The 19,734-nt window shown below is 48.0% G+C and overlaps 1 protein-coding gene across 1 annotated transcript in view; it reads left to right on the plus strand.

The window, feature by feature from the left end:
- Nucleotides 1-19,734, plus strand: part of NCOA1 (nuclear receptor coactivator 1) — a 197,566-nt gene that overhangs the window by 57,205 nt on the left and 120,627 nt on the right. Inside the window, exon 2 of the mRNA XM_030447816.1 lies at nt 9,386-9,536. The gene's annotated coding sequence lies outside the window, so the exon portion shown is untranslated. The remainder of the gene's footprint in view (nt 1-9,385; nt 9,537-19,734) is intronic.

The following is a 19,734-nucleotide window of genomic DNA, read 5'->3' on the forward strand; positions in this document are numbered from 1 at the left end:
GAGCTGTGCATGGATGCAAAAATCCTTCAGCTTTGGGTGGTTCAGGGATTTTCCCCCCACCCTTAAGTCTTGTTTCTGTTTTCAGGAGTCCTGCCAGCAGGAATGACCAAAGCACCCTTGGAAAGTGTCACCTGCTAAAGAGCTTTCAGGTTTCTTCTCTTTGCAGGATCCTGCAGCAGGTTGAGTGTTCCCCAAAGCCATGGAGAGGGAGAGGTGTTTGACTTGTGTGATTTTCCACTCTCTGGAGCTCATCAAGTTCCAGCTGGGGACTTTGAGCAGCAAAGTGCTGATGGAGCTTCACAGCACTTGTGAAACCTTGAGCTGGTTCAAAATGACAGCAGTTTGCATAAATATTGAAACTGGAAACTCTGAGCTTGGTGTTGAGGTGAGATGGGGGAAGGGAGGGAAAGCCAAAGGTGCTGCAGGAGATCTAGGGCAGGTCAAACACTCAGGAATGTTTGAGGCTGCAGTGAGGACCTGCTGAAGGGTGCTTTTTTGGGTGCTTTTTTATACTTGGTGTTGAACACATAAACACAAATCTTCTTTTCTGTGGAGCTCTTCCCATGTGCCATCTGGAGATAGTTGGGATTTGGGAACCCAGCAACCTTTCATCTTGGGTGATCTCCTTGCTTGTCACTCAACTGTTCAAACCCCAAATTTTGTTTCATGTGAGCCCACACCTCAAATCCTGTGTCCAGTTTTGGGTCCCTCACTACAAGAAGGACATGGAGGGGCTGGAGAGTGTCCAGAGAAGGGCAATGAGGAAAGGTCTGGAGAAGAAGTCTGGCCAGGAGCATCTGAGGGAGCTGTGGGTGCTGATCCTGGAGCAGAGGAGGCTGAGGGGAGACCTTGTGGCTCTCTGCAAGCCCCTGAGAGGAGGTTGGAGCCAGGGGGGGTCGGGCTCTGCTCCCAAGGAAGAAGGGATGGGACAAGAGGAACTTTTGGCACACCTCAAGTTGTGCCAGGGGAGGTTTAGGTTGGAGCTGGGGAAGAATTTCTGCCTGGAAAGGGTTGTCAGGGCCTGGCCCAGGCTGCCCAGGGCAGGGCTGGAGTCCCCATCATGCCTGGAGGGGTTTCAGAGAAACCCCTGGGGATGTGGGGATGAGGGACATGGGGCAGGGGTGGCCCTGGCTCATTCCTTGGGGGAATGATTGGACATGATTTTAAACATCTTTTCAAACCAGAATGAGTCTTTGATTTTGTATGGCAGTGAAATTCAGTCCTCCTCAGTCCTGCACATGTTCCCAAGCAATGCTGCCATGGACAGCCTGTCAGGACCAAGAGAATTGAACGTTCAACAGTCCATAAAATGCTCTTGGTGCTGCTGCTTTGCCCTCACCTTGGAGCTGCTGCTCCAGCAGGACTTGCTGGGAACCTCAACAGATTAGTCCTGGTGTTTCCACCTGGAGATAACCTTGAGTTATCCAGAGTTTAGCAGTGCTCCTTATTTGGGCTTCAGGATGGGTTTTTCTGGTCTTAGAGGAGCCCTTTGGGCCTGGGGAACCAGCAGGTTGTAATTCACTGGTTTAGATCTGTACCAGTAGGAGCAATCTGCAGATGTAACTTCAGCATTAATGTTGACTTTTGTTATCGAGTGACTAAATGAACAAACCCAATCAATTTCTGCTTCAGATTTCTATTTGAAAAATAAACCCCAGGTTTTACACTTGCTGCTTTTCTCATTTGAAGCCCTGCAGATTTCAGCTGGGGTGAGCGAGGTCCCTGTGAAACCTGGCACGAGCCCAAAGCCTTGGAAGTACAGAAAGCTGTTTATAAAACTTCCTTATGGGTAGATAAGACAACTGGATTCACTGGAACAAAGTTAATTTTTAAATTTATTTAGTTTTTTTTTTTTAAAAACCTCCTCAGTTGGGTAAAATTATTCTTTCCAAACCCAGTGATTATTTCCCTGACCTTTTAATTTGCAAGAGTGACCGGGTGAGCTGATTTACCCCTCTTGCAAAACACCTTTTCCCTCCCTCTCTCCTGCAACCCTGACTCAGTGTTGGGTAGAAATCAGAAAAAAAAAAAAAAGAATTAAGGAGATGAGGAGAAAACCAGCCCACAAACAAGTTCTTAAGGAAAATCAAATTAAAAGGGAACCTGGACGTTCACCATGGGGAGAGTTAGTGTTGCCTTGAAGCTCTCTCCTGAGTGTCCTCACTCCAGGGAGATGAAATATCCCTCTTAAAAATGCAGCATTTCCCCTGGCCCAGCAGATTTGGAGGAGCTGCAAATAAATATTTGGTGCTGCAGATGCTTGTAGGAGCTGCCTGCAACCCCTTGTAACAAAGCTCCTCTTTGTTACTACTTGGTGGTGTGGCCCTTTTGTCTAGAGCACAGCAATGAAAATGGGGAAATAAATCATAGATTTTGTCAGCATACAATAAACATGAAACCCCTCCCACCTCCTTTCCACTTGCTTTTTACAGCTCTGGGTATGATTTATCAGCTTTGATTACCTTGGCTAAATGGAACAAACTTGTACAGCAGAAAAGCAGGAGAGGATCCCATGGTCACAGTGCTGGACAAACCCAATTTGGTGGCATCTCTGTGTTTAAGATCACTCATCAAATGGATAGAGCAATGCTGTTTCTGGTCCTGCCTTCAGAGAGCCTTATTTATGCATTTTAATATTAAACTGTCACTGATAAAATATCTAGAGCCTTTCAGTAAACTATAAGAAGGGAGGTATTGAAAGATGGATGTTTCATGTGAGATATGATGACCACTTCAAAGGTGCTGTGGTGGCTCAGTCCATCACAGGCTGTGTCAGAACTCACTTGCAAAGTGTTTGTGCCCTGCAGGACCAGAGCTGAAGCTGTGGGAGAGAGCACAAGCCTTGGAGGGACAGGGAAATGTCCTAGTAAGCTAAAGATGAAAGGTTTTGGGTGAGAATTTGGGTGACACATTGGATGAGGGGTGGCAGGAAGTTGTTTCTTCTGATCACTGGAGCATCTGAAATGGTTTAGTGGGTATATTTTACTCAAAAGTATATTAGAAGTTGACCTTGAGGCTAAACACCAGGCTAGATTTTGACTTCCTTATCTTCTCCACTAGTTATTTAACTGATTAGAAGGCATATGGATGGACAGGCTGATGTGTTCAGCAGCACTCCAGCCTCTCCTAGGTGTGTTTGAATACGTTTTTGTGGGAGAAGGAGAACTTCCAACACACTGAACCTGCTCTAGTTAATCACAGAATCATAGAATGCTTTGAGTTTTTAAAGCTCATCCAGTTCCATCCCCCCTTGCATGGTCAGGGATACCTCCCACATCCCAGGGTGCTCCAAGCCCCATCCAACCTGGCCTTGGAATACTGAGGGCAGTCATGGCTTTGATGGGCAACCTGTCCCAGGGTCTCATCACCTTCAAATTAAAGATATTTTTCCTAATGTCCAACCTCAATCTCCCCTCTTCAAGTTTTTGCTTTGTTGGGCTGCAGGGAACAACTTGACTTTGATGCTTTATTGGGTACAAACCCACAGGTACATCTAAAAGAAACCAGTTCAGACCGTTCAGTGCAAGTTGTCAATAGTTGGAGCAAGAAATGCTGAATGCAGGATTTGGGAAGAAAACTGAAGAGCAAAGTCAGTGCAAGGTTCATTGAGAGAGCTTTACTGGAGTTTTTGATGTCAGAAATTTCTAAGTGCATGTTCCTACTAATTGAAAAGCTTTCTGATGAAAGGAAAAAATATTCTGGGCTGTTGGTGTCTGTAATCCGTGGATACTGACATCTTTTATCTGTCCTCCAGATGTCTTTATAACTTAAACTGAAAGCTTGTGCATAACAGCACTCATCAAGTGGCTTTTATTATTGCCTCAAGGTCTGATGATGTTTTGGGAAGGAAAAGCTAAGATCCAGCTCCTTTAGCTTCCTGCTGGGATTCATGGACTATGGGTAGAGGTCTGCAGGCAGATTGAGATGTAATGACCCAGGAGAGCTTCACAAAATCTTCAAATGGTTGAGGACAAGATAACATGAGGAACATGACCCCTCCCTGGAGATGTTTAAGGCCAGGTTGGATGAGGTCTTGTGCCTGGGCTGGTGGGAGGTGTCCCTGCCCATGCATGGGGGTTGGATCTTGATGGTCTTTAAGGTCTCTTCCAGCCCAACCCATTCTGTGATTCTATGGGAGAGCTTGAGAGGATGGAGAAGTTCTGCCCAGGGAATTATGCCTGGAAGAGCCTTGGTGCTCTGGAAATGAGACTCATGTTTCTGGCTGCCTCTCAAACCTGTTTTCTTCTGCTGATGTGGGCTCAGATCATCTGATGACCCTGGGGTGGCATCACCCCCCTCCTCTCTGTGCCACTGCTCAGCCTGCAGTGACTCTGGGGCTGCCACTTTGTGGGTCAAAAGCTGCATTTTCACCATCCCTGGAAAAAGGGAGGTTGTTGATAGGATCTGCTATGATCACCTGCACAGGGGGCTGTTTAGTTGTCCCAGGTTCAGTTGTATTGGAAGCAGCAGGTTGAGCTCCATGGTCAGGAGGGTTCCAAAGTTGCTGCCAAAGGGTTGGGGGTTGGTGGTTCACCATCTCTGAGCCATTTTCCAGCAGTTTCCTCTGCTCTTAGGTGAAAACACAAGAAGAGCCCTGATAGATCTGCACCCTGTTACTAAAAGTGGAGCCTGCAGAGGGGTCTGAGATCCAGGCAGTCCCTGTAGGACACTTTCCCAACTCTCCATCTTCTGATTTTTCAACAGCTCCAGGACTTTCTCAGTGGATATGTTGTCCAGCTTGTTAGTACCCATCCCAGGTGTCTGCTTGGGGAGACAGACAGCCTTCCCTTGAGCTTGTGCAGATGTTTAATATGCACAACTTCCTGCAGCAGGGAGGTAAAGGTTTTCTGTGTTTTCCCTCAAATTTTGGGGTTGGACTAGATGATCTTTCGAGGTCCCTTCCAACCCCTAGGATTCTGTGATTCTGTAAAGCACTCAGCTGGGTGGTTTGTGAAGAAACTGCTGTCTCTTGTTTGATTTACCACCTGCTACTTTCATTTCTTGCCTCTTTCTTCTTGCTTCAAGCAGACAACTGATGCCTTCATCAACTGCTGTGTCCCTCCTCTGTTACATCCCATCTGGGTTGGGAAGGGTCTCTCTGTCCCCAGATGCAGGTTTATGCTTGATGATGGAGATGTTCAAGGTCTTTGCTGGTAGGAGATCCAGATCTTGTGTCCTTGACTCTCTGCAGCTCTCAGAGCTGGTGTGAGCCTGAGTTGGGGTGTCTTTTGCCCATGGCTTGCAGAAGGATGAGAAAATGCAGGGCACCAGAACAGCTCCTTCTGGGATTGCAGTGTGAGCACGTGATGGATGAGGGTCTGGTTCTATTTTATGACTTGTCATGTGGCCAGTTATTAATCACATTACGTAATGTGGCTCCAGAAATCACACTTGACAAAGTTAAATGATTTACTGAGCTCTTAAGGATGTTGCATCTGAGCTGCTGCAGTTTGCAGCCCATCTTTCAGTCTTCATAAAAGCTTCAAACCATTGGTTGAAGCCCTCTGTGTCCATCAGCATCGCTTGGTTATGAACTCCTCTTCCTAATTAACTTTTATACCAGCATTTCCCTTGGCTGCCTGGGATGGAAGCTGAGCTCAGAGCTTGGTATCAGCTCCATCATCCCTCTCACACATTTAAAACACCAGCACCGTGTCCTCTGCTGCTCTCAAACCTCCCAAGTTAACACTTGGAGGAAGCTGTGAGAAATCCTCCCGAGTTTTTCTTGTCCGGCTCTTCCAAAGCCCGTGGGATGCAGCTGAGGATCCTCCTGACTGAAAACAGCCCAGTTCCCTTAGCTGTTGTTTCACATCTGCCTGCATTCCTGCTTGGAACAGAAAATGTTTCCTGTGCCATGACTATACCATCTGCTTTCTTTCTTAATTAATGAACAGAAATATTTGTTGCCTTCTTCTGCCTTTCCCATCGTTCTGCTGGTGGCTGCTCTGGTTCTGAGCAGTCACTGTCCTCAGCTCTTGGGAGAATTTGCTGTTCCTGAGTAAGTTTTATAATTTTTCATGATTTTTATAATCCCGTGTGCTCAAAACTGGGATTTTTCCTAATGCATTTGGTTTCTTTTTGCTGTTTCAAATCACTACATTCCTGATCCATTTTAATGCTGAGTTTTTATGCTCTCTGTTATATATATTATTTATCCTCCTCATTTTTCCATAGAATCATAGAATGGTTTGGAATGGAAGGGACTTTAAAGAGCATAAAGTTCCACCCTCAACCAAGTTCCCATCCAACCTGGGCTGAGACACTGCCAGGGATGGGGCAGCCACAGCTTCCTTGGGCAACCTGGGCAACCAGGGGCTCAGCACCCTCAAATTGAAGAATTTCTCCCTCATGTCCAACCTAAATCTCCTCTCTTCAAGTCTGAAACTGTTTCTCCTTGTCCTCTCACTACAGACCCATATAAAAAAAAAAAAAAAGGAAATTTCTTAATACAGGAACATTTCTCTTTTTAATTTTGGGATTTTTTCATCCCTTTTCCTCAGAAAGACTTTGCCTTGAGAAACTGGAAACACATTTTTAGAGCTTTCCATTATTATTTATGTTTTTAACATTCTTTCCTTAGCATCATGGCCTTTATTTATTGTAGGGGTAGTGAAAGCAGCTGGGCCATACAGAGTATTTCAAAGGCTCCTTCCTGTGGGTAAAACACAACGTTCAGACTGGAAGCTGGAGCCACACAGCAATTTCTGCATATTTTGTGTTCATTTCCATGCACAGGTGTCTAAAAATGGGTTCTTAACAAGGTGGGCATCCCATCTCCTTTTGGGATGTGCTCGGGTGCGGATCCATAAGTTTCTGGAGCCATTCTTTGCCAGTGCCTTGGAGGTGATGCTGCCCTGGGAGTTTTCCTTCATCCTTTTGTCTGCTTCATTTTTCTTGAATTAATTGCAGCCAGGGACTTGTAAGAGTCTTGTGTTGGTAATACTAAGGCAGTATGATGTCATACTAAGGCAGTATGATGTCATAATAAGGCAATATAATGTCATACTAAGGGAATATGATGTCACACTAAGCAGTATGATGTCACACTCAGCAGTATGATGTCACACTCAGCAGTATGATGTCACACTAAGGCAGGGTGGCAGTGACCATGTCCATATCCACCATTTCTTTCGTAATAGCAGCAGCAGTGAGGATGAGCAGGTTTTGAACTAATGATGGTCCTGCCCTCATCTAACATCAGACACTTGGATGAGAGAGGTGTAAATCTACCACAATAATCCTAGAAAATAGAATCCTAGAATCACAGAATGCCAGACTGGCTGAGGTTGGGAGGGAGCTCAGAGCTCATCCCCTCCAACCCCCCTGCCATGCCCAGGGACACCTCTCATCCAGCCCAGGCTGCTCCAAGCCTCATCCAACCTGGCCCTGAACACCTCCAGGGAGGGGGCAGCCACAGCTTCTCTGGGCAATCTGTTCCAGAGTCTCAGCACCCTCCTGCTGAAGAACTTCTTCCTCAGATCCAGCCTGAACCTCTTCTCCTGCACTTTCAATCCATTTCCCCTTCTCCTGTCACTGGACACTCAGGAAAAGTCCCTCTGCAGCCTTCCTGGAGGTTCCCTTCAGGGACTGGGGGGCAGCTCTAAGGTCCCCCTGAGGCTTCTCTTCTCCAGGCTGAACAATCCCAGCTCCTCAGCCTCTCCTCATGGCAGAGCTGCTCCATCCAGCCCCTGGATCATCTCTGTGACCTTTTCTCCTTCAGTTTAAAACCATTTCCCCTTCTCCTGTCATTGGATGCTCTTACAAAAAAACCCCTCTCTATCCTTCCTATAGGTTCCCTTCAGGTATGGGAAAACAGACACATCCTGGAGGTGACTGAACAGGGATTCCTGACTTGGTGGTTCCTTTGGGACCAGAGCTGAGCAGTCAGCAACCTCTGGGGCCAGTGGGGCTGCTGAGGATCTGGAGGCATCTCCAGAGCATCTCCAAAGGGAGATTGGTGGCTCTGATAGAGGGACCCTGGAATTACCAGCTCTGGTTTCCAACCTCCTCTTGGATGGTTAACCTTAAAATTAATTGAATCCTATTGCTACTACAAATAAAAGTTCAAAAGCAATGTTGGGGTTTCTGTCTCAAAGGAGTTGATGGGGTGGGTAACAAGCTTGGCTGTAGAAACTGCAATGGAATTAGACCAGGCTGTCCAGGGAGGTGGTGGAAATCACCATCCCTGGAGGTATTGAAGCACCAGGTAGATGAGGACACTTCAGGACATGCTTTATATATATCTATATATATTATTTATTTTATTGAGGGGCTTCTGGAGGGTTGGATGCAAAGATCTTAGAGGTCTTTTCCACCTGTGACAATTCTGTGCAATGTGTAGAAGGACTTGGAAGGAAGGTTATGAAACTCATCTCACTGTTTCTATAGCTGTTTTATTTTTCTTTTTTTATTTTTTCCCCTGCACATTACTTTACTTTTTCATTAGAATTCAGGCAGTGCATCAAAATATGAAGAGCCCTATCTTATTAACTTAAATTTTTCAACCAAGCAAGGTTATTTGCCAGCCACAGATCACTTAATACAGTAGCATTCAGCTCGAGAGGAGCAACATTCAGGCTGGTATGACTTACAGGAGAGGGAATAGCTGAAGAAAATGGATAGATACTGCAGTCTGGGTGTCTTTCTTTCTGACATACGTGCTCCAGGAGAGAAGTAATTATGCTCCTCAGGCTCAGGGGCTAACCTGGCTTATCAGAGGTGATAGAGAAAGAGGAGGAACTGGAGAAATCCCCTTGATCTGGTTCTAGCTCAGTGCTTTGTAACAACAGCAATTTGCTCCCCATGCTTTTTGCAAGGCAGGGAAAGGATCTCATTATCTTGGAGCTTTATGAGTTTGGCAGTGGTCTGCAAGCCTGGTGGCTGTAAACACCAACTGTAATTTTCTGGTGCTTGTGTTGTCTTTTTTTTTTTTTTTCCCCCCTCCTTTTTTTATCTCCCATGTTGTGTGGATGCTGCCTCGCTATGGCAGATTTGCTGCTAGACCTGCACTGTGTTTTTCTGGAGGGGAATCTTGATTTCTGAGGAGTGGCATTGGCAGAGAGGGAGGGGAGAGCTTAAAAAAAACAAAACAAACCCCAACCAACCTTATCAGTTGGAGTATTAAGCTTTCAGTTACTTTATTTCCCCAAGTAGCTTAAAGCTTGAGGAACATTAATGAGTTCTTTGCCAAGGTAATAAAAAAAAATACCTTGCAACTGAGAGGATTAAGAAGGTGAGGAAGCTCTTCATGATGCTGACTTGAGTGAATAGTGCACCTCAACTCTGCTGGTTTTCTGCCTAAAATGCTGAAAATTGCATGGGGTGAATAATAATCCAGAAAGAGAAAGGAAAGATAATGTAGACAAACTCTTTTTTCCTCTTGCAGGACTCAAGAATTGATCCTGGTTGCCCAGCAGAAGCTGCCCATGGAAGGTCCATGCCTGCATTTCCCAAGGCTCTAGGATCCTGTTTGATTTGCTGCTGAATTAAACTGAAGAGTCCAGTTTTTCCCATGAAACATCTTTCACCTCAGGAAGGTAAGGTTGCAAAGCTCTGTTTCTTCTTTCCTCTGGCAGAAAATGTTTCAACCTGTCATGGAGGTGTTTTTTGTGCTGGAGCAGCTCTTCATGCAGAATTAATTCCTGAGACAGCTGAAAGCCAAAGTCACTGTTTTTTTTTTCTCTGTTCTTAGCATCCTTTGGGTTGCTTTCAGTACAGGAGATGTGCAGTCAGTCTGTGTTGTCTTTGGAGTTGGTTGAAAAAGCTCATAAAGATGAAATCAGTGCCCTGAACCAACCCTGCTTTCTCAAGACATTTTGCAAAAAGGAATAGCTGGTGGCTGTGGTGGCAGGATGGCATGCCAAGGATTTGCTGAAGAATGTGCTAAAGAATAAGAACATGGGTTTGGGAAGGCAGTGTCATGCTGTAGGCTGGCTGGGGGTGTTGGGTCAGGGGAGGTGTGTCTGTAAGTAAAGAGTTTTACAAGTCAGAAACTTGGGAAATCACAAGGTTTTATGGTTACTACAGCTTCCTGAGCTGGAAGTGTGTGCTCAGCATCCTCGTAGCTGATGCATGTAACAACTTGAACACCTCTGTGGTTTGCCCACAGCTGTTAATATCTTAAAGGAAAATGGTTATTGTGGAGCTGAAAGGTGGAAAGGTAGCAGAATGTGTTTAGAAATGAACAAAATGGTTAAAAAAAAAATAATAAATGAGCAGTTGGGTGATGGGTTGGCTGCAGCTGTGGTATGGCTGTGAAGTTTGAAGCCTCTCTCCATCAGGATTGGGAATTACTGCTGTGGACAATAAGTATGTGAGAGAAGGGAGGACATGAACCCTTGCTAATTCCCTTTCTAAATCCCTGACGTGCTGTCAGGCAAAAATTATGGATCTCACCACAGCTGCTTTTGTCTGATGACATTTTATATGGCTTGCATCACAATTCCCTGCCTGAGATAGCTGGGGTGACCAGAAACTGTTGTGTCAGAACTGGTTTGGGCTGGAAAAGGGGATGTTTCCCTCTGGATTGAGTGTGGCTTGCTCCAGTGCAGTTTGAATACTGGTCCCAGTAAGATACTGGTGTTGGATGTCCTCTGGAAGCTGCTGTGGTTTCTGAGTTGGTTGCTTTGGGGTGATGGATGCAGCAAGGAATGTGATGGCTTGGAGATCACAGAATCCTGGAATGCCAGGTTGGAAAGGACCTCAAGGATCATCTCCTCCAACCCTTCTGATATTATTATTTATGTGAGATGTCCCAGCACCCCATGAAACTGGGACATTTCCAAAGGGGTGGAAAACCCACCACTTCCCCTGAGATGTTGTTGGAGCCTCCATGGAGCCTCCTGTTGTTGGAATTCAAGATGTCCTTTCCTGATCAGTTTGGTGGTTGGAGGATGGATAATCAGCTGCTCAAGATGGGACATGGGGGTGGCTGTAGCCAGACCCCCTTGTTCAGTTCTGCCTGGTTCTCTTTTTGCCCTGAGTTTTTGGGCAAAGCTTCCTCCTTTGTGCCTTCTCTTGGTAGCACAAATGGTGGTGGTGATTAGGCAAGGCTGGAAAAATGTGGAAAAAAAATGTTACTTCTGTATTGCTGAGTGCTGTCCTGACCTGGTAGCTTGGAGTCAGAGCTGGGGGTTGCCTCTGAGTGGTAAGAAACCAGCAGAGCCCCAGTCCAGTGCTGGAAATGCTGCTCAGAGTTAATTATTAAGCTGTGCTTTGCCCAAGAAAGGCACAGCTGGGTTCAGGATTTTTCACCCCAAAATGATCACTCTGATCATAGCAGCTATTTTTCTGCTTCTTATTGGCTTTTTATTGGTTGTGTGTAAGCCACATCACACCCAACCCCTCCAAAACCAGCTCCTGCTGCTCCTAAGATACCTTGATTTTTCTTTTTGGTATCTGAGTGGATTCAGTTTGGAAGAGGTGACCTTGCAAGGTGGTGCTGCCAACCTCCTGCTTTCCAGGCACTGATTATTACTTTGCAGGTTTTGGGGCTAGATTTTACTCATCTTTTCTTCTTGCTTTTCTTCTTTTCCCCCCTTCTCTCCAAAGCAATCAGCACAACTCACACCCCCAGCCTTTACCTGAGATATCTCTTAACATCAGGCAGCTTGATGGGTGCAACGTGGGCAAGTAATGAGTTAAATTCTTCACTATGAAATTGGATATTGTTGCAGGGAGGAAGAGCAAGTTCTGGATTAATTTTAGGGTGAGGTGCCTCCTTGGCTGCTCTGGATTTCCCCTAATTTCAGGGACTGATGGGCTACCCCCTGCAGTTGTGTGGGGGAGCCCTGCCTTCATCCCACCTGAAGCCTCCCAGCCTTTTCTCATTTCATATAGATATATATATTTTTTTTTCACCTGTCTTATTAAATTTCATTCTTTCCTCTAGCAAATGGATTTCTTTCTTTTGGCTCAGCCTGCAAGGTGGCTGCTGTGATTGAGTTCCCATCCCCTTTCTCCTGTGTTGGGAGATGAAAAAATGTAAATGCAATCGCCCAGACCCTCCCTGCCTCCCTCCCCCACCCTAGCCCTAGGTCTTTGCCAAGCCCAAACTCCCTCTTTATTCCTTAATGATCATATTCCTTCCACTTTAAATAGATTTCCTGCTGTTAACAACGTTTTCAAGTGTTGCAACACTTTACAAATGGTATCTTGGGAGAGGTATTCACTGGAGGTGAGTTTCCTTGAAGTTGTAACCTCTGCCTTGCTGTTGCCTTTCCCTTTAGGCTGCTGGGGGGGTAGGAAGGACACAGATGATGGGGCTTGGCAGTCACTGGACTTCCAAATCATCTGTTTTTTTTACCTCTTTTGTTAATTTTTGAGAGGGCTGTTGTTTGGGTTTGCAGCTGAGTGCTGCTGATCAAGAGGGAGATGCACACAGTCCTTTTGGGCATTTAGGAAGCAGAAACCCCCAGGTTTGTCTCCCCACCTACCAACTGAAGCCATTGGGGGCACTCCTGAAGCTTTTGGTTTGTAAAAGCAAAGAGCATAAACAATCCAGGAAACCCCACCTGGAAAAGGCTTGGAAAAAGCTCTTCAGGTTGCCTGGGAGAGAAGGGCCAAAGCAACCACCCTGGACCATGTGCAGGGGGGAGAGGGCTGAAGCTTCTGGCACTTTGCAGGGGACACCCCCAGCAATATTGAAATTCAATAAGAAATGCTGAAGGTCTGATTTAGGGTGGGTTTTTTTGTTTTCTTTTGCTTCTTTAGAAGGGGTACATGGAGGCCCCCAACACGTTTCATTCCATCTTTGTTGTGATGTTATAACCAGCAGTCACTAGCAAAAAAGTTTATGTTAAAAGGATTCACTCAGTGTTCAAGTCCTAACTCTGTCTTCCCTGTCCCCCCCTATTTTGTTTTCGTTTGCTCATTTGATTCTGGTGCAGTCCTTGTTTGAAAAATGTTGAAATCTGTAAGTTAGAGGCACCTTCATGATGTTGAAGACAAAGATTGGAAGTATAGGCTGATAGGAAAAGAGATTTCAGATGTCTGGTAGTGGATGTGGCTCTTCTCTGCAAAATTCGGGAAGAACAATTCTGATAGAGGAGCTGGTTCTCATTTCACATCTAAGAGCTCTTCCTGTTCCTTTTTTTCTAAAAGTACCATTAGATGTTCTTGTGCTCACCTGTAAATCCTAAACCTGGACAGTCAGCTGCTTTGATTATACAGAAAATACTTGGGACTCAGCACCCTCACCCCAAGGAATTCCTCCCTCACATCTCATCCCCATCTCCCCTCTCCCAGCTCCAAACCCTTCCCCCTTCTCCTAGCCCACTCCAGCCCAGCCAGGACATCACCTTATTCCAGGCCACCACTAACCCATGTCCCACACCTGAGAATCACAGAATGCTCATGGCTGGAAAGGACCTTGGAGATCACCAAGTCCAACCAAACCATTTCTCCCTCCCTCCCTCCCTCCCTGCCCAAGATCTCCTCTCCATCTCCCCTCTCCCAGCTGCAAACCCTTCCCCCTCGCAGGCTCCCATCCCTCCAGGCCCTTGTCCCAAGTCCCTCCCCAGCTTTCCTGGAGCCCCTTCAGGCACTGGAAGGTGCTCTAAGGTCTCCCCGGTGCAGCCTTCTCTTCTCCAGCCTCAACACCCCCAACTCTCTCAGCCTGGCTCCAGAGCAGAGCTGCTCCAGCCCTCCCAGCAGCTCCAGGGCCTCCTCTGCACTGGCTCCAACAGCTCTGGGTCCTTCTGGTGATGGGGACCCCAGAGATGGACACAGCTTTACCCCAGGGGGGTCTCCCCAGAGCAGAGCAGAGGGGACAATCCCCTCCCTGGCCCTGCTGCTCACACTCTGGGGGTGCAGCCCAGCACATGGGTGGGTTCTGGGTTTCCAGAGCACATGGAACTTCTCACCCAACACCCCCAAGCCCTTGGATCATGTTGTGGTGATGCCTGCTTGGCCCCTGGGACACAGCACCTTGTAGCACCAGGAGAGCAAAGGGTGAAAATGAACGTGTCCAGGTGGGATGGGAGATGAGGAGCAGAGCAAGCAGCAGCTGGGTGAGGGCTGCACACCTTGCTGACTCAGGCTGAGCTGCTCCTCACTCCATCATCAGCTTAGTGTCCAGGTACAGGATGTAAAAATCACCACTTTGAGGGTGGCAGAACCCTGGCATAGGATGCCCAGAGAGGTGATGGAGTTTCCATCTCTGGAGACATTCCAAACCCACCTGGACACCATCCTGTGTGACCCTGCCCCAGGTGACCCTGCTGTGGACCTTCAGAGGTCCTTTTTAACCCCTAACATTTTGTGGTTCTCTGATTCTGTTATCTCATCCCCAGTCCCACCATGCAGGAAGTTCTTGCTGTGCTGAGGATGTGGGGTGGAAGCCTTTTTGTGTCTTGGATGAGCAGCATCCAACAGGACAGTAAATGATGCTGGGTCTGTTAATGGCTTTCCAGTCTGCTGGGTTCTCTGTTGCCCTCCAGGAATTTCTGCTCCCTGGGCCACCAAGATGATGGATCATTTTGGTGGCAATCACACTCAAGTGAGCCAAAGCAGTTTTGGGGACTTTATGTTCTTTGCCTGCTGTGGTGTTTGCTGTTCAAGCCCTTCCTGGGGCTGTAAGGTTACAAATCAGTGCCTGTTCACTTTCCTTCATTGTTTCAGCTATTTTGGTACCTCTGTGTCAGTTTGTGTTAGGGACTGCTCTGACCTTGTCAAGGGCACCTCTCTGGTGTCAGGCTTCCCCTTGGCTGTCAGCTCTCTGGAGGTCAAACACCAGAGACTGCTGCTTCTCCTGCCAGGCATGGCTGTGGGTGCTGTGAGCCTGACAGGCAGGAGAAATTCTGCCTTTTTGGTGCTCATAGAAGATGAACCAGAGATGGGCAGGGTGAGAGTCATAGAATCACTGAATGGTTTGGGTTGGAAGAGACCTTAAAGATCATTTAGTTCCATGGTCAGGGACCCCTCCCCCAGCCCAGGGTGCTCCAAGCCCCATCCAACCTGGGCTGAGACACTGCCAGGGATGGGGCAGCCACAGCTTCCTTGGGCAACCTGGGCAACCAGGGGCTCAGCACCCTCACCCCAAACAATTTCTCCCTCCCTCCCTGCCCAAGATCTCCTCTCCATCTCCCCTCTTGCACCTGGAAACCCTTCCCCCTTGTCCTATCCTACTCCAGCCCATCCAGGACATCACCTTATTCCAGGCCACCACTAACCCATGTCCCACACCTGAGAATCACAGAATGCTCATGGCTGGAAAGGACCTTGGAGATCACCAAGTCCAACCAAACCATTTCTCCCTCCCTCCCTCCCTCCCTGCCCAAGATCTCCTCTCCATCTCCCCTCTCCCAGCTGCAAACCCTTCCCCCTCGCAGGCTCCCATCCCTCCAGGCCCTTGTCCCAAGTCCCTCCCCAGCTTTCCTGGAGCCCCTTCAGGCACTGGAAGGTGCTCTAAGGTCTCCCCGGTGCAGCCTTCTCTTCTCCAGCCTCAACACCCCCAACTCTCTCAGCCTGGCTCCAGAGCAGAGCTGCTCCAGCCCTCCCAGCAGCTCCAGGGCCTCCTCTGCACTGGCTCCAACAGCTCCGGGTCCTTCTGCTGATGGGGACCCCAGAGATGGACACAGCTTTACCCCAGCGGGGTCTCCCCAGAGGGGAGCAGAGCAGAGGGGACAATCCCCTCCCTGGCCCTGCTGCTCACACTCTGGGGATGCAGCCCAGCACAGGGGTGGGTTCTGGGCTGCCAGTGCACAGTGCTTTTCATTCTCCAATATCCCCACTTCCTTCTCTGCAGGACTGATTTCCATCCATCCATCCATCCATCCATCCCCATCAGTATCAATAGTGTTGCCCCAACCCATGTGCAGGACCTGGCACTTGGCCTTGTTGAACTTCATGGAGCTCACATGTGGCCACTGTTTGAGCTCATCAGAGTCCCTGTGGGTGACATCCCTTCCACCTCATCAGCTCCACCACCCAACTCAGTGCCATCTGACAACTTGGTGAGGGTGCACTCATCCTCTCATCTAGGTCATTGATGAAGATATTGTATGGTGACCCCTGAGGGACACCACTTGTGACTGATCTCCATTTTGACATGGAACCATTTTTAACAAGCAGAGATCTGTTGATTCAGTGTAGGAACATTTGAGGGAAAATTTGTCATAAATTAGTGAAAAGATGGGTGAGCATTTGTCTGGTGGGGCAATGGGACATCTTCTTGAGTATGGCCACCCCATGGCTATGTCTGGGGGTGACTGCTCTCCCTTCTGAAGGAGTTTCTTCCTCCTCCCATGGAGTTTTATCTTCTGTGTGAAGCCTGTGAGATGGGGAGAAGCCTCTGGGAGTCGAGCTGGGCTCAGGGGGAGAGATCAGCCCTGCAGGAGGAGGTTCTGCTCCTGGGTGCTCATGGTCATTGCTTCTCCTCCTCGCCTTGGACAGAGCTGCTCCTCACCGTAGCTCCAGGGCAAAACATGGCACAGCATGGTAGCTGGAAAGGATGTCCTTTTATCTTCTAAAAATAACAAATAAATAAACTTGCTTAGAACTGCCTTTTTGTTTGTTTCCCTACTTTTGATCTCATCTTTGAAAGAGAAGGAATTGTGATGGGTTAAACCCTTAGCGAGGACGATTTGTGCTTTTAGTCAGAGAAGTCTTTTATTATCTTCCAGTTATCACTAAAAACATTTTAGTTTTGGGTTTTTTTGTTGTTTTTAAAGCTGATGGGAGTTGTGTAACCACTTGTCAATAACTCAGGAGAGGGGTGAAATGTGTTCCTGGTTCACTTTCAAGACGAAAACACGAAACCCCAAAACCCTCCTCTGCTGGCAGCAAGTGAGAGAAAGTTTTCTGGTGGGTTCTTTTTTCTTCTTCCATTCTGAGTTGGTGGTGACAACCTTTTATTGGCAACAGGGAGGTTTTACCAAGTACCTGGTTTGGTTTGCTTCTCAGCTGGGTCCTGGGCTGTAGCAAAAGAAGCACAGAGAGGGGTTGAGGGAGGGGATTCTCCCCCTCTGCTCTGCTCTGCTGAGACCCCACCTGGAGTTGTGTGTCCAGTTCTGGAGTCCCCAACATCAGAAGGACACAGAGCTCCTGGAAGGTGTCCAGAGCAGAGCCACTCAAATGCTCAGAGGGCTGAGCACCTCCCTGGGAAGCCAGGCTGAGGGATTGGGGTTGTTCAGCCTGGAGAAGAGGAGGCTCCCAGGTGAGCTCAGAGCAACCTTCCAATATCTGAAGGGGCTCCAAGAAAGCTGGGGGAGGGCTTTGGACATGGGGGGGTAGGGAGAGGACAAGGGAAATGGGTTAAAACTGGAAGAGGGGAGATTGAGGTTGGAGATGGGGGAGAAATTCTCTAATTTGAGGGTGGTGAGACACTGGAACAGGTTTCCCAGAGAAGCTGTGGCTGCCCCATCCCTGGCAGTGTCTCAGCCCAGGTTGGATGGGGCTTGGTGCATCCTGGGCTGGGGGAGGTGTCCCTGACCATGGCAGGGGTTGGAACTGGATGAGCTTTAAGGTCCCTTCCAACTCAAACCACTCTGGGATTCTGATTCAGAAAGAAAACCCTCAATACCTCATTCCTGTGGTTTGAAGGTGGAGGTGTACGTGTTGAACCCTACACACACACACACCTGCTGCCACCAGGAAAAGACCAACATTTCAAGTATTTCCTGGCTGTTTTTCTTGAATATGGGTTCACTTTATTATTTACTATTGAGTCAGGCTTGTGAGCTGATGACAGCATCTTTGTGTAAAACAGAGCTTTCCAAGAACCAGAAATACTGGTAAATAATTTTCCTTGTGAACAAGTTATAGGAGCACAACCCTCATGAAATCATAGTTTGGAATATAAATTGTAATTTTGCCTCCTGTCCTGGTCTACCCTGATGTGCCAAGCACCTCTAAAGATGCTTCAGAGTCATTTGTTGGTGAGAATTATTAACTTGGGGGTGAAATTCAGGATCTGCAGAGAAATTTCAGCATCCTGTGCCCTGCTGGAGTGTCAGGGTCCATGGCATTGGGGTAGCTGATAGTAGTGTCATTCCTTCACATGTTAGGAAACTCATGTGAAGAGGCAAATGATGGGTTTTTTCCCAGAAGATATGTTTTTTCCCCCATATATTTTAAAACAGCTTCTCTCCTCCTTGACTTGTGTCTTGGAGCTGCAAGTTAGGAGGGCCCTGGCTGTGTCCAAGAGGACAAGACATGGATTTGACAGAAGGACAACTCCTTGGATGAGTGATGGGTTGGATGTCCCCACCTAGAGAACTGTAGTTCAGTGACCAAGGGGGGACAAGTGATGAGTGGGGTTCCTCAGGGCTCAGCACTGGGACCAGAGCTGTTTAACATCTTTTTTTTGAGACATAGATGGTGGGATGAAGTAGATCCTCAGCAGGTTTGCTGGTGATACCAAGCTGGGTGGTGTAGCTGACATCTTGGAGGGAAGGCATGGCATCCAAAGGGACCTTGACAGGCTGGAGAACTTCAGACAACTTCATGAACTTCAGCATGGCCAAGTGCAAGGTCCTGCACCTGGGTCAGTGCAATCCCAGGCACAAATCCAGGCTGGGGGCAGAATGGAAAAAGAGCTTGGGGAGGGAGAGGATTTGGGGGGTGGTAGGAGATGAGAAACTTGACATGAGCCAGCAGTGTGCACTCACAGCCCAGAAGGGCAACAGCATCTTGGGCTGCATCAAGAGAAGTGAGGGCAGCAGCTTGAGAGAGGGGATTCTGAGCCCCCTCCTGGAGTGCTGCATCCAGCTCTGGAGATGGGGCCTGGAGAGGGTCCAGAGAGGAGCCACAAAGATGATCAGAGGGCTGGAGCAGCTGAGAGAGTTGGGGGTGTTGAGGCTGGAGAAGAGAAGGCTGCACCGGGGAGACCTTAGAGCACCTTCCAGTGCCTGAAGGGGCTCCAGGAAAGCTGGGGAGGGACTTGGGACAAGGGCCTGGAGGGATGGGAGCCTGCGAGGGGGAAGGGTTTGCAGCTGGGAGAGGGGAGATGGAGAGGAGATCTTGGGCAGGGAGGGAGGGAGGGAGAAATGGTTTGGTTGGACTTGGTGATCTCCAAGGTCCTTTCCAGCCATGAGCATTCTGTGATTCTCAGGTGTGGGACATGGGTTAGTGGTGGCCTGGAATAAGGTGATGTCCTGGCTGGGCTGGAGTGGGCTAGGAGAAGGGGGAAGGGTTTGGAGCTGGGAGAGGGGAGCTGGGGATGAGATGTGAGGGAGGAATTGCTTGGGGTGAGGGTGCTGAGCCCCTGGTTGCCCAGGTTGCCCAAGGAAGCTGTGGCTGCCCCATCCCTGGCAGTGTCTCAGCCCAGGTTGGATGGGGCTTGGAGCACCCTGGGCTGGGGGAGGGGTCCCTGACCATGGCAGGGGGTTGGAACTGGAGGAGCTTTAAGGTCCCTTCCAACTCAAAACCTTTCTGTGATTCTCTGCTAGGACGAGGCAGTAGGAATATCTAGCAAAAAATATATCAGAACAGACATCAAACTCCTCATAGCTGCTTTTCTTCTTCCTTTTATTTTCCTAAAGACCTTAGACTCCCCTTGCAGATTTCGGAGAAGCCTCACGAGGTTAATAAATCCTGAGCTTTAATGTACTTTCCCCTCCCCACCCCTGCTTCCCTTACCTTGTTATCCTGGAGTTTCTTTATCCAATGAAAGGCACACATTTGTTTAATGGAGCTGTCACGAATCCCAGCTCCAGCTGAAATGCAGGATGGATATTAAAATCTCTTTGGCAAAGTTAAAATGAAATTCAAAATCAAAGGCAAATTGCCCCCGTT

Source organism: Calypte anna, chromosome 3 (genome assembly GCF_003957555.1).
Source record: "Calypte anna isolate BGI_N300 chromosome 3, bCalAnn1_v1.p, whole genome shotgun sequence".
Classification (NCBI taxonomy): domain Eukaryota; kingdom Metazoa; phylum Chordata; class Aves; order Apodiformes; family Trochilidae; genus Calypte; species Calypte anna.